The sequence below is a fragment of the Heloderma suspectum genome, chromosome 1 (genome assembly GCF_057233095.1).
Source record: "Heloderma suspectum isolate Gila_16-S chromosome 1, 16-S_ref, whole genome shotgun sequence".
Classification (NCBI taxonomy): Eukaryota; Metazoa; Chordata; class Lepidosauria; order Squamata; family Helodermatidae; genus Heloderma; species Heloderma suspectum.
The window spans coordinates 399,344,129-399,356,674 of NC_139458.1; the positions used below are offsets into that span (position 1 = coordinate 399,344,129).

General features: G+C 46.3%; 1 protein-coding gene across 1 annotated transcript in view; it reads left to right on the forward strand.

Moving 5' to 3' along the window:
- USH2A (usherin) overlaps positions 1-12,546 on the forward strand; it is an 809,138-nt gene that overhangs the window by 109,921 nt on the left and 686,671 nt on the right. The window lies entirely within an intron of this gene.

Consider the following 12,546-nt stretch of genomic DNA (forward strand, 5'->3'; position numbering starts at 1 on the left):
ATGATTTTGGATTTATGATTCACCATATCCCCAGAGGCAGAAGAGATATAATAATGTTGCAAAACAATTTGTAAAATGTGTTACAGATACCAACATGAGGATGCAATTTTTTTTAACCCCACACTCAAATAGCCTACAAAGGGAGGGGCTGCAGTTCGGCGGTGGAGCACACGCTTTGCATGCAGAAGATCCTAGGTTCTGGCGGCTGTTAGTAAATGCACTATCATCTCTATGTCATCAGATAGAACAACTTCCTTTACATAATCAACAAAAATAACTATTGGATCCAATGGTAGTCTATACCCCGAAATAATTTCAATTTCATCTATTATCTTTTGCCAGTAGCCCTTAATCATTGGGCAAAATTTGCGTTCCTTATTTTTCGCTGTCTTAATCTACGTCAATATTTACGTAGACTAAGACGAAAAAAAGAAAGGGGAATGCAAATAGTGCCCACTACGCTATTTGCGTTCCCCTTTCTTTTCTTCGTCTTAGTCTATGTAAATATTGACATAGATCAAGACGGCGAAAAATAAGGAACGCAAATGGCAGCGGCCGTAGCCGCCGCCATTTGTGTATGCGTTTTTTTGTGGGTTTTTTGTTACCCAGAGCCCTCTGCGGCCGGAAATCCGGCTGCGGACGGCCCTGGCCTGGGCCTGGCCGACTGCACCGCGGAGCCGCCGCGGAGCACAGCCGGCCATCGAGGATTCCGGGGGGGAGGACCGGATCGCCTCCCTCCCCGTCAAGGATTCTGGGGGGAGGGACGGAACACCTCCCCCCCCACCATGAACAGAATCCGCAAAAAGGTAAGTCACTTTCATACATCCCTATTTGCAACTGTAAAGGCTCTCAGTATCTGCATTTTCTGTCCCTCTGTTAATCCTAACATCTAGGGGTGTACGAAACTCCCTTACCTTGCATCCATGGGGGTCTGCAGGGGGGAGAGGCGATCTGTCCCTCCCCCTGGAATCCTCGCTGGCCAGCTCTGCTCCACGGTGAGTCTGTGGAGCCACCGTCCGGCTCCGAAGTGCTAGCAATACGGCAGCCATTGCCGTATAGCTGGTGGGCCGGAGTAACTGCAGCCGCAAATGGCGTCCGGGATGCCATTTGCGGCCGTAAAGGCCTTAGTTTAAGGTAAATGCAGCTGTAAATGGCTGCATTTACCTTAAACAAAGGCCTTTATGGCCGCAAATGGCGTCCTGGATGCCATTTACGTCCGTGCTTTTGATTAACATGATAGGTTACACAAATTGATTAACATGATTTTGATTAACGTGATAGGCTATGTGGCCGTAAAGGCCTTAATTTAAGGTAGATACAGCTATTTATGGCTACATTCACATTAAACTAAGGCCTTTACGGCTGCAAATGGCGTCCAGGACGCCATTTACGGCCGCAGTCAATCTGCTCCAGAGCCGACCGGCAGGGAGAATCCGGCCAGCGAGGATTCCTCTTGCAGGTAAGAGATCCAATCCTCCATGGACTTTGGTGGGCCGGATTCAATAGAATCTGGCCTCATTCGGGTCCATGGAAGATTTCTCCAACATCCCTACTCACATTGTGGTTTTAATGTTCTGTATATTTTAAATTGTTTTATTGTGTGTTGTTTGGATTTAATTTTTGTGAACCGCCCAGAGAGCTTCGGCTATTGGGCGGTATAGAAATGAAATAAATAAATAAATAAATAAATAAATCACAGAGAGGTAATTTAAAAGTTCATGGACATCCACTATTATCACATGCTTTTCAAGAGCAACATTTATATGAGCAATGACTTCCAACCCCCCAAAGAAGCCACTACAGGACATGCCCACATCATATGCATAGTCCTCATTATATAGCCAGCATCTCACCTCCTGTCAGTGTTGACAATAATGGGCTAGATGGACCAATGGACTAACTCAATATAAGGCAGCTTCCTATGTTCCTAACTTATCCCAGCTGCTAAATGGTTGCCTGAATACAAAGGTCTTTAAAACTTTTGGAAGACATAGTTCAGTTCACATATGCAAACTAGCTACTTTAATTTTCTCTTCCTTGCCTTCCATGGATGTGGGATCTTGTGAAGAACCATCATTGTGAACTGAACTGCACAACCACTATTATTATTATTATTGTTGTTGTTGTTAAGATTTCTATACTGCCCAATAGCTGAAGCTCTCCGGGCAGTTTACAGAGATTAAAAACATTAAAAATACAATATACAGAGATTAAAAACCACTTACATTAAAAAAAAAGTGAACAGACCATATATACAAAGGAAACATAGATAGAAAACAACTTCAAACCATCTCAAGAGTAAACAACCATAACCTTAAGACAGTCCAGGATCAATTAAAACTCATCATATGCTTCCAAATGCCTGGGAGAAGAGAAAGGTCTTAACCTGGCCCTGAAAAGATAACAGTGTTGGTGCCAGGTGGGCCTCATCAGGGAGATCATTCCAGAATTTGGGGGCCACCACCGAAAAGGCCCTCTCCCTTGTTTCTATCTTTCAAGCTTCCCTCGGTGTAGGCAGCTGGAGGAGGGCCTTAGATGTTGAGCGTAGTATACAGGTAGGTTCGTGCTGGGAGAGGTGCTCCATCAGGTATTGTGGTCCCAAGCCATCTAAGGCTTTATAGGTTAAAACCAGCATCTTGAATTGCGCTCGGAAACATACAGGCAGCCAGTGCAAGTGGGCCAGAGTCGATCTTATATGTTTGGACTTTCTGGGCCTTGTTATCAATCTGGCCACTGCATTTTGCATGAGCTGCAGCTTCCAAACCATCTTCAAAGGCAGCCCCATGTAGAGTGCATTGTAGTAATCTAACTTGGAGATTACCAGAGCATAGACAACTGAAGCCAGGTTATCCCTGTCCAGATAGGGGCATAACTGGGCCACCAACCAAAGTTGGTAGAGGGCACTCTGTGACACTGAGGCCACCTGAGCCTCAAGTGACAAAGATGGCTCAAGGAGAATCCCCAAGCTACGAGCCTGCTCCTTCAGGGGGAGTGGAACCCCATCCAGAACAGGTTGAGCACCCTCCGTCTGGTCAGAAGAACCATCCACCAACAGCATCTCAGTCGTGTCTAGATTGAGTTTCAGTTTATTAGCTCTCATCTAGTCCATTGTTTCAGCCAGGCACCAATTTAGCACATCTACAGCCTCACGTGAAGAAGATGAAAAGGAGAAACAGAGGTGCGTGTCATCAGCGTAATGATAACAATGCACCCCAAAGCTCCAAATGACCACACTCAACAGTTTCATGTAGATGTTAAATAGCATGGGGGACAAACTGACCCCTGTGGAAGCCCATACTGGAGAATCTACAGGGCTGTGCAATATTGCCCAAGCACCACCTTCTGGAGCTGACCATCTAAGTAGGAGTGAAACCACTACAATGCAGTGCCTCCCACTCCCAGTTCAGACAATTGCCCCAGAAGGATACCATGGTCAATGAAAGCCACTGAGAGAGCAAGAAGAATCAACAAGGTCACACTCCCCCTGTCACTGTCCTGACATAGGTCATCATACAGGGTGACCAAGGCTGTTTCTGTGCCAAAACCTGGCCTGAACCCCGACTAAAATGGATCTAGATAATTGGTCTCATCTAGGGGTGAAAGTCACTTACCTGTCCTCGAAGGACGTTCGCGGTGGGGGGGAGGCGCTTCGCTGCTCCCCCTGCGAAGTTCAGGCTGGGGGGGGAGGCTTCCCGCCTCGGCCCGGCCGAAATTCAGGCTGGGGGGGAGGCTTCCCGCCTCGCCCCGGCCGAAATTCAGGCCGGGGAGGAGGCTTCCCGCCTCGCCCGGCCGCGAACGTGAAAGTTAAAAAAAAAACAAAAAAACGCCCCCTGATAGGCTATGTGATGATTCACGTAGCCTATCACGGCTAGATCTGCAAAGTCAGCTGTGACAGGCTACGTCAATCGTCACGTAGCCTATCACGGGTGACTTAAAAAAAAAAAAAAGCGCGTACACTAATGGCGGCCCGCATAGGGAGCCGCCATTCGCGTTCCTTATTTAGTCGCTGTAGTCTATGTAAATGTTTACGTAGACTACGGCAAAAATAAGGGCAACGCAAATAGCGTTGCCCTTATTTTCGCCGTAGTCTACGTAAACATTTACGTAGACTACAGCGACCAAATAAGGAAGGGGAATAGCGGCTCCCTATGGGGGCCGCCATTATCCGTACACACTTTTTTTTTTTTTTTAAGTCACCTGTGATAGGCTACGTGACGATTGACGTAGCCTATCACGGCTGACTTTGCAAATCTAGCTGTGATAGGCTACGTGAATCGTCACGTAGCCTATCAGGGGGCGTTTTTTTTCTTTTCTTTTATTGCAATGGCAGCGGCGGCAGCCGGTCGAAAGACTGGCTGCCGCTCCCACCCCGCTCGAACACCTGCCGAACCGCCGGCCGGACCCGCCGCCGGGAGGGACATTCGGCGAAGGTAAGTCCCGTCCCGGGGGGGGTGCGGGGGGGGTGCGGAGGATTTCTCCACGAAACTTGTTTGGGGGGCCGAACACGTTGGCGCTCGGCCCCCCGAAGTTTCGGGGAGAAATTCTCCGCCAACCCTAGTCTCATCCAAGAGTGTCTGGAGCTGGTTGGCAACCACCCGTTCAACAACCTTGCCCAGGAAAGGAACATTTGCCACTGGCCTAAAATTACTAAGATTTTCCAGGTCCAGGGAGGGTTTCTTTAGGACTGGTCTCACTACTGCCTCTTTGAGGCAGCACAGGACCACTCCCTCTTGCAAGAAGGCATTAATCACCTCCCTGGCCCAGCCAGCTGTTCCTTCCCTGCCAGTTTTTATCAGCCAAGAGGGGCAAGGATCCAGTATGGAAGTGGTTGCATGAACCTGTCCAAGTACCTTGTCAACATCCTTGAGCTGTACCAACTGAAACTCATCCAGGATAACAGGACAAGGCTGCACTCTGGATGCCTCACCCAATTCACCTGCTATAACACTGGAGTCTGAGTCCTGGTGGATGCAAGAGATCTTATCCTGGAAGTGCCTAGCAAATGCATTGCAGCGGGCCTCAGAGGGATCTACAGTGTCCTTAGGGCCGGCATGTAATAGCTCCTGGATGACTCTGAAAAGCTCTGCTAGAAGATTCAATGGAGGCAGCAAGATGATGTTTTTCTGCTGCCCTCACTGCCCCTAAATAAGTATATTTACCATAGGTACATACCAGCATTCGATTGTATGCACTAGGAGTTCTTCTCAATCTGTACTCAAGCTGTCTCCTATTTTGTTTCATCTCTCTCAGCTCTGGGGTATACCACAGAGCAGTTTGAGCTCTACTCAGGAGAAGGCGCTCAGGAACAATCATGTCAGCCGCCCAGGTCATTTCTGCATTCCACAGATCAACCAGGGTTTTGACAGGAGAGCCCACCATATCAGCTGGAAACCTCCCCAGAGTCCTCTGGAAAACATTCTGATCAATTAGCCTCTGGGGGCGGACCATTTTAATAGGTCCCCCACCCTTGCAGGGGGGAAAAGCTGCTGTAAGTCTAAACCTCAGCAGGTAATGATCTGACCATGACAAGGGGACTGATGCAAAGTCCTCCACCTCCAGACCACCATCTCTGTGTCCAGTTGAGAAAATCACATCTAGAGTATGACCCCCTACATGTGTCTGGCTGATGACATGTTGGGACACTCCCATGGTCGTCATGGAGGCCATGAAATCCTGAGCCGCCCCAGACAAGGTACCCTCAGCACGAATGTTGACATCCTTCAGAACCAACAGTCTGGGGGATCGCAACAGCGCACCAGAGACCACCTCCATCAGCTCAGATAGGGAGTCTGTTGAGCAGTGGGTGGGCAGTACACCAAGAGTCCCCAATCTGTCCCGCTGGCCCAACAAAGGTGCAAACACTCCAGACCAGTAGTCACATGGACAGGGAGCCTGCAGAGGGAGATGGAATTCCTATACACCACAACCAAGTACCCCGGGGGGCAGAGCTCAGAGAAATTAACTCCTCCCTGCTCACCCACCCAGGTCTCAGTTATACAAGCCAGATCAGGTGCCTCATCCACTATTAAGTCATGGATGAGGGAGGTCTTACTTTGAACCAATGTGGCATTTAAAAGCAGCATCTGGAGACCCAAGGGCAGGCTGATAGGGCATCCACCATGCCTGCGGTTGTGGGGAGGGCCGGAACACAGCACAGCCATTAACTGTCTGAGCCATGTTCCCCTAACCTGGTTAGCCCTCCTCCCAACGCCATATCTCCCTTGACCCATAACCACACTAATTGGGACCTCCTCAAGTGCCCTGACTTGGCCATATATCCTCTCATCCAGGCACATAACAGGATCCTAAGCAAAACAAACACAAAACAAAACAACAACCAACCCCCACACATAGAAGCCACAAGAACCAGTCAACCCAGTATTAGGGTGGTGACCCTTGCATCTACCCTGAAGTGGCTCCCTCCAAAGGGGTGACCCCACCTTCAGCGTAGCTGCCACTGGGGTGCTGCTGCCTTGCGTCAGAGCTGGGCAGATCCAGCTTGAATCAGCCGTAATTAGCCTGGGGAGTTTTTCCTTTCCCTCTTCAGCTCCAGCCAGGGGGGTGACTTCTTACTGGCAGCAGCACAGTCCCAGGCAGGGCCAATAAGGTGGTAAGTTAGCCCACCTGCCTCTGTTTGATGTCCTGGCTGCCTTCCCCTGCCTGGTCCAGGCTTTGAACGGCTGTGAATTCATGGAATTCACAATTCTGTGAATAGGAATGCTGGAGTCTCCAGTGACTGCAGAAATCCCTGCCAGCTACTCTAGGCTAAATCCATATACCACGCAGTTCATCTGAATCATGTGAACCTGTATTGAGGGATGATTGGGAAGAACCAGGCCAGCCCTCAGCATCAGTGTGTGGGAAAACGTGGGGGCAAAAGAGATCTGGGAAATCATGAGTGCTTCTTTCTGAACTGTTATCATGTATATTACATGAACGACCACTTTTGGCTGACTGGCAATATTGCAATGGAATATCAGCAAGGAGGTATTGATAAGATTTTAAAAATAAAACCAGTAACTGGGAGGCTTTAGCACAAAAACGCCCATTGTGCATAGGCTGTTGCAATAATGAACTATAGAAGCAACGTGGAAATGAATTTTGAAAGCGGCCATATACCAAGCCAGGTCACTGGTCAGTCTAACTCACTATTGTGTACAGTGAATGGCAATGGTTCTCTAAGGAAGGGGTCTCCAAACTTTTTGGACCTGTGGGCACATTTGAGACCTTGCTGCGGGCACCACCACAAAATGCCTAATCAGTGGATCACTGCTTTGGTGTCTACTTGTCGCGTCTATGGATCTTTAACTGCATCTTATTCAGCAAAAACGTTTGCTTCGTGTCTATTGGATACCACAACATCTCTTTATTAAGGGATTGTGTAATTCAGCAAATTGTTGGCAGTGCGATATAGCTAATGATTCTTTGAAACATACATTTTGGCAACGTCCACTAGTTTTTTGGGTGCCCATGGGCACCATGCTGGGGACTCATTCCCAGGATCCATTGTGGGAGCCATGGCACCCATGGGTGCTGCACTGGGGACCCCTGCTCTAGGGTTTCAGAGTTTTCCCTAGCCAGAGGTAACAGAGGGATTGGAATTGGGATCTTTTGCATGCAAAGCATGTGTTCTGCCACTGAGGGGTTGAATGCATGATGAATTCTAGCACTGGGCCAAAGTGTTTTGGCCCTGGCTTTTTCATAGGGATATAGGAAATACTCACCTGGCTCCGCGCTAGGGCATCTGCGGTGGGGGGGAGGCACTCTATCCCTCCCCCCGGAATCCTCCCCGGCTGGCTCTGCTCCGCGGCAGCTCCGTGGAACTGCCGGCCAGGGCCGGCTGCAGCCGGAGTTCTGGCCACGGCCGGGCTGCTGTGGCCATAAAGGGCGGCCGTCATAGCAGCTGCCATTTGCATCCTTGCAAGCAGCCGTGATAAGCTATGTAAGTATTTACGTAGCCTATCACGGCAAAGAGCAGGGACGCAAATGGCGTCCGCTACACCATTTGTGCCCCTGCTCTTTGCTGTGATAGGCTACGTAAGTATTTACGTAGCCTATCATGGTAAAGGCAGCCACGCAAATGGCTTAGCGGCCACCATTTGCGTCCCTTCTCTATGCCGTGATAGGCTACGTAAATACTTACGTAGCCTATCACGGCTGCAAGAACGCAAATGGGGGCCGCAGCAGCCTGGCTGTGGCCAGGCGGGAGACCAGCCGGAGCTGCCGCCGCCAGAGCCACCTCATCCGCCACATCCGCCCCAGGTAAGTTCTGTCCCGGGGGAATTCCGTGGGGGGGGGGCGGGAGGCCATTCCGCCACGTAATCCATGGTGGAATTCTTTGACATCCCTACTTTTTCATCATTTTGCATGGGTGTGGGACAGGTGTAAATGAAAGTCAGCATAAAAGTGATCTTCTTGTCAAAATTATGACAATTTTGCGGAGGGGGCTTAACTTATACATGAGGTGACAAGTGCAAAATGTCTAGGAATTGGGAGGAATTCATTTGCTTCTCATTTTAATGCAAACTTATCTAATTTGCACCTCTCAAACCAATACACAAACCAAATGCACTTATCCTTTGACATTTGCTCTCCTCCAAATTTTGCAGTGCAGTTCTCTGTTCAAAAGATGCATGCAAAAATGCAGTTATTAGGGAAATGTCAGTGTGTGTGTGACAGAGAGAGAGAGAGAGAGAATATACACATATTAAGGCAAGTTTTTTAATATGTATATTAGGGAAAATGTATACAAAAATATGTATTAGGAAAAATGCACACAAAAATGCTTATGAATTTCATGCAGATTTTTTTAAAAAGTCAAACTGATGTGGAAACAGGATGGAATGGAAAGAAGACTGGAAAAATGAGAATCCGAGGGAGCAATCCTATGGCCACTAGACACTCTCTAGAGGGCCATAGGATTTTTCAGTTTCTGGGAACCAGGGCTCTGAACATGGTTCCCAGAAACCACACTCCCCGCCCCCTCCCCCCCTTGTAGCTGGTGCGGTTCTCTCTGTGCTGGCCACATCTTCACGCTTTGAAATGGAGAATGGAGATGGGGAAAAGTGCACGGTCTCATGGATGGGGAGGAGAGATGACCACGGAAGCCATGTTACACAGCTTCCTATGCACTGTGCAGCCTCCTTTCCTCTCTGAAGCTGTAGCTAGACAGCCAAAATTGGCCATCTAGCCAAAAATGCAGGGCAGCTGGATCACCTCTGTGCTCAGCTGCCCAGCACTGGGTACTTGGCAGCCTCCAACATGGGAGGCTGCCAACTCTCTCAATAGGATTGCACCCTAAGAAACTGAAATCGACAGATTCATCCATCCCTAGCACTGTCTCATTTCTGTTTCCCAACAGATGCACAATGTGAATGAGCCATTCTTTCCATTGTGTACCTGTAGGAAAATGAAGCTGGGATGCTGGCATGTTACCTGAGCAACGCTGCTGCCATTTGAAGTGATGGCAAAGGTTTGGGGAAATCAAAAACCGGATAAGAAACTTAGCATCTCCTACCTTATCTGTAAGGTAAACCCATCCTAAAATTCTATGAATTTCAGCACACAACCCCCCAAAGGCGTAGAACAGGGGGTAGGCAACATGGTGCCCATGGGCACCAGTGCACCCCCAGACACCTTTCTCGGTGCCCACCAAGGTGCCCTGCCTCTCCCACTTTTTGAAATCAACACATTTTCTTACCAGCCACTTTTAAATAGGTTTCTGTTGATGCTGAAATCTGTGGGTTCAAATGGGTTGTTTAGTGTGTTGGGGCTCAGACCACATCTTTGCCTTATACTCAGTCTTTTGGGTAGGTTATTTGTCCTTTGCCACACCTCCCATTGGCAGCCATTTTGTGGTGTTGCCCAGGACAGTTTCTCAAATTGCCAAATATGCCCACAGCCCAAAAAAGTTGCCTACCCCTTGTGTAGAAGGTCCCGCTACGGTGTAGAGTGCACAACTTCACAGCCGAGCTGTGAAGATGGGAAGTGCTTTCAGCACAGCCTGTCCTAACCCAATATACTTTTGACAAAATACAGAAACCTTTCCTACTGCAAGTGTGACATTGTGTTGAAATCCATCAGCCCTTGGAATTCTTCACACAACAACCTCACCCTGTATGGATCTATCAGAAGAGTGGTTTAAAATGGGTATAAGATAATTTGATCACATCTGTAAAATAACATATAAACATTAAAATAACATTTAGAAGAAAAAAAATGGGGGGGTGTTTATTAGAATTTAAAATGTCCTGCGATCCAAGTTGAAGAGTCTCGGATTGTGATAGAAGCCATCTGCCACTTTTGAGAATGTATGGAGATAATTTCAAAATGAACTAAGTTTGTGTTGGAAATCTGACACACATTAATAAAAACACCAGTTTGTTATTTTATTTACAAGAACTCAGAAAAGGGAATGTATATTATTTTAAGTCCCCAACTTTCATTTGCAAGCAAAAACATACAATACACTAATGAATTATCCAGCTCTTTCAAAAGACCAGGAATATATGTAAAAAAAAATCCTGTCTGGGCTGGGACCTGCTTCAGTTTAAAACTTATTCCCTTATTATGTTATTTCCTGTCACTGAATTTTCTTCATAGGTACAATGATGAAAAATCCCTTTATCCAGTAACATTTTGTGGCTTTTCCTGTCGTTTTGTGTTTGTTTTTATGCTCACTGGGGACAGTCTTTTATTGGTAGCTTTGATCCTTCAAGAGGCTGTCTGAGCACAGCAAGATTTGATATCTTCTACCTATGAAGAGCTCATTGCTGGCTTGGGGTTTAGGCTTGTAAAAAACAACGTGAAATCCTACAGTACGGTAGCTTTTAGAACAGTGACAATGCTAGTTAAATACAGGGTCTGATTTTATGTCTGTTATAATGTTCCTTTGTTTGGCCAAGACCATAACAATTACAATCTGTTAAAACTCCAGTAACAATTTTTAGTTCAGATGATATGGTAAGAACGAGGGGGGGGGGGAGAATTTAAATGACAGTTTTGAGATTTGTTATTTCAAGTGGCAGTTTTTCTGCATGGACAGTAACTGAATGGTAAATTGTTCTAGTTCAAGGTGATAGAGCAGTTTCATGTTTTTCCTTTCCTTTTTTTAGAGTGATCAGAAATTTAGCAATGAATAAAACTGAGAAATGAGTCCAAAACCAAGATTATATAAAAAAAGAAAATAAGGAAAAATGGGTTGGACTGTACAGTTCAATAAGACATCAATAGACTGCTGCAAGGTAGAGCACAATGATTAAGAGGCATTAAAAATAGATTAATAAGGCTGGAGAGAATGGGCTGAAATGAATTACATGAAATAGAAAGGCATTATTGAAGGAAGTGTTTCCAAGGCTGACCCAAGGAAGATGGAATCATAAGGAATAAGGCCCTGGCTCATGAAAATTAATTGTCACGTCACAAGGATAATTTTCAAGGAAATGTGTTAAAAATGGGCCAGAATACACTTTCTCTGCATAATTTACCATCCCCAGCAGTTCATCAATGCTTTTTTGACATATAACAGAAAAAGTTATACGTCATTTAGCCTAAACGAAGATACAGAATTCCAGAAGAGAACAATCATATGAGTTTTTATCCTTTAGATTTAAAAAAACACAAAACAAAATGCATAGTTCAGAGGAAGATCTTCTGCTACTGCCATGCCACTTTTATTACTAACCAGAGAAGTAACAGATTCAAACTGTAGATGTATAATGAGTGGAAACCCACAAGAATCTGAAAGTATCAATGGGAATGTGGTTGTTTACATCAGCGTCCTAAATTATGGAATACATCATTTTATAATAATCCAGTTATACAAACATACAAAATTACAAATTGTAATTGAGAACCAGTGAGTAGGACTTGTTTCAAGGAGACTGACTGGTATCTGGTACACTCCCATTTTGAGTAATCTTTTTAAACAATTTCTTTTGTATCACACTAATGAATCATGAGTAATAGCAGGAGCAATATCCAGCTCTTTGTTCAATATTCCGTTATGACTGCATGACCTCCCATTATTTAAATTGTTTGAATTGGAAGAGCGTCCATTTGTTTTTCCTTATAAGTAATGTGTTTCTGAGGCTTCAAACAAAATCCGTTGTGCGCGTGTGTGTAGATGATGACTTTACTCTCTAGCTAACTTTAGCACTCAAAGAGTGAAGGGTGAATTTATTCTACGCCTTGCAGAGCAGTATTCAAACAGGCTTCAGATCGCTAGCGTTTTGTTTGCTCCGTAGAGATTATTCTGCAAAGATTTGGAGCAGGTTCTCTGAATTGTCTATTTGTTTTTAAAGGTTCCACAAAATGTAGCCGATGGACAAGTCACACACACATGCACACACAGTGTGTGTTCATGTGTGTGTATTGTTGTTCAATCGTTAAGTCATGTCCGACTCTTCGTGTCCCTAGCACACCAGGCCTTCATCCTCCGCTCTCTCCTGGAGTGTGCTCAAGTTCATATTCATTGCATCGGTGATGCTATCTAGCCATCTCATCCTCTGCCGTCCCCTTCTCCTTTTGCCTTCAATCTTTCCCAGC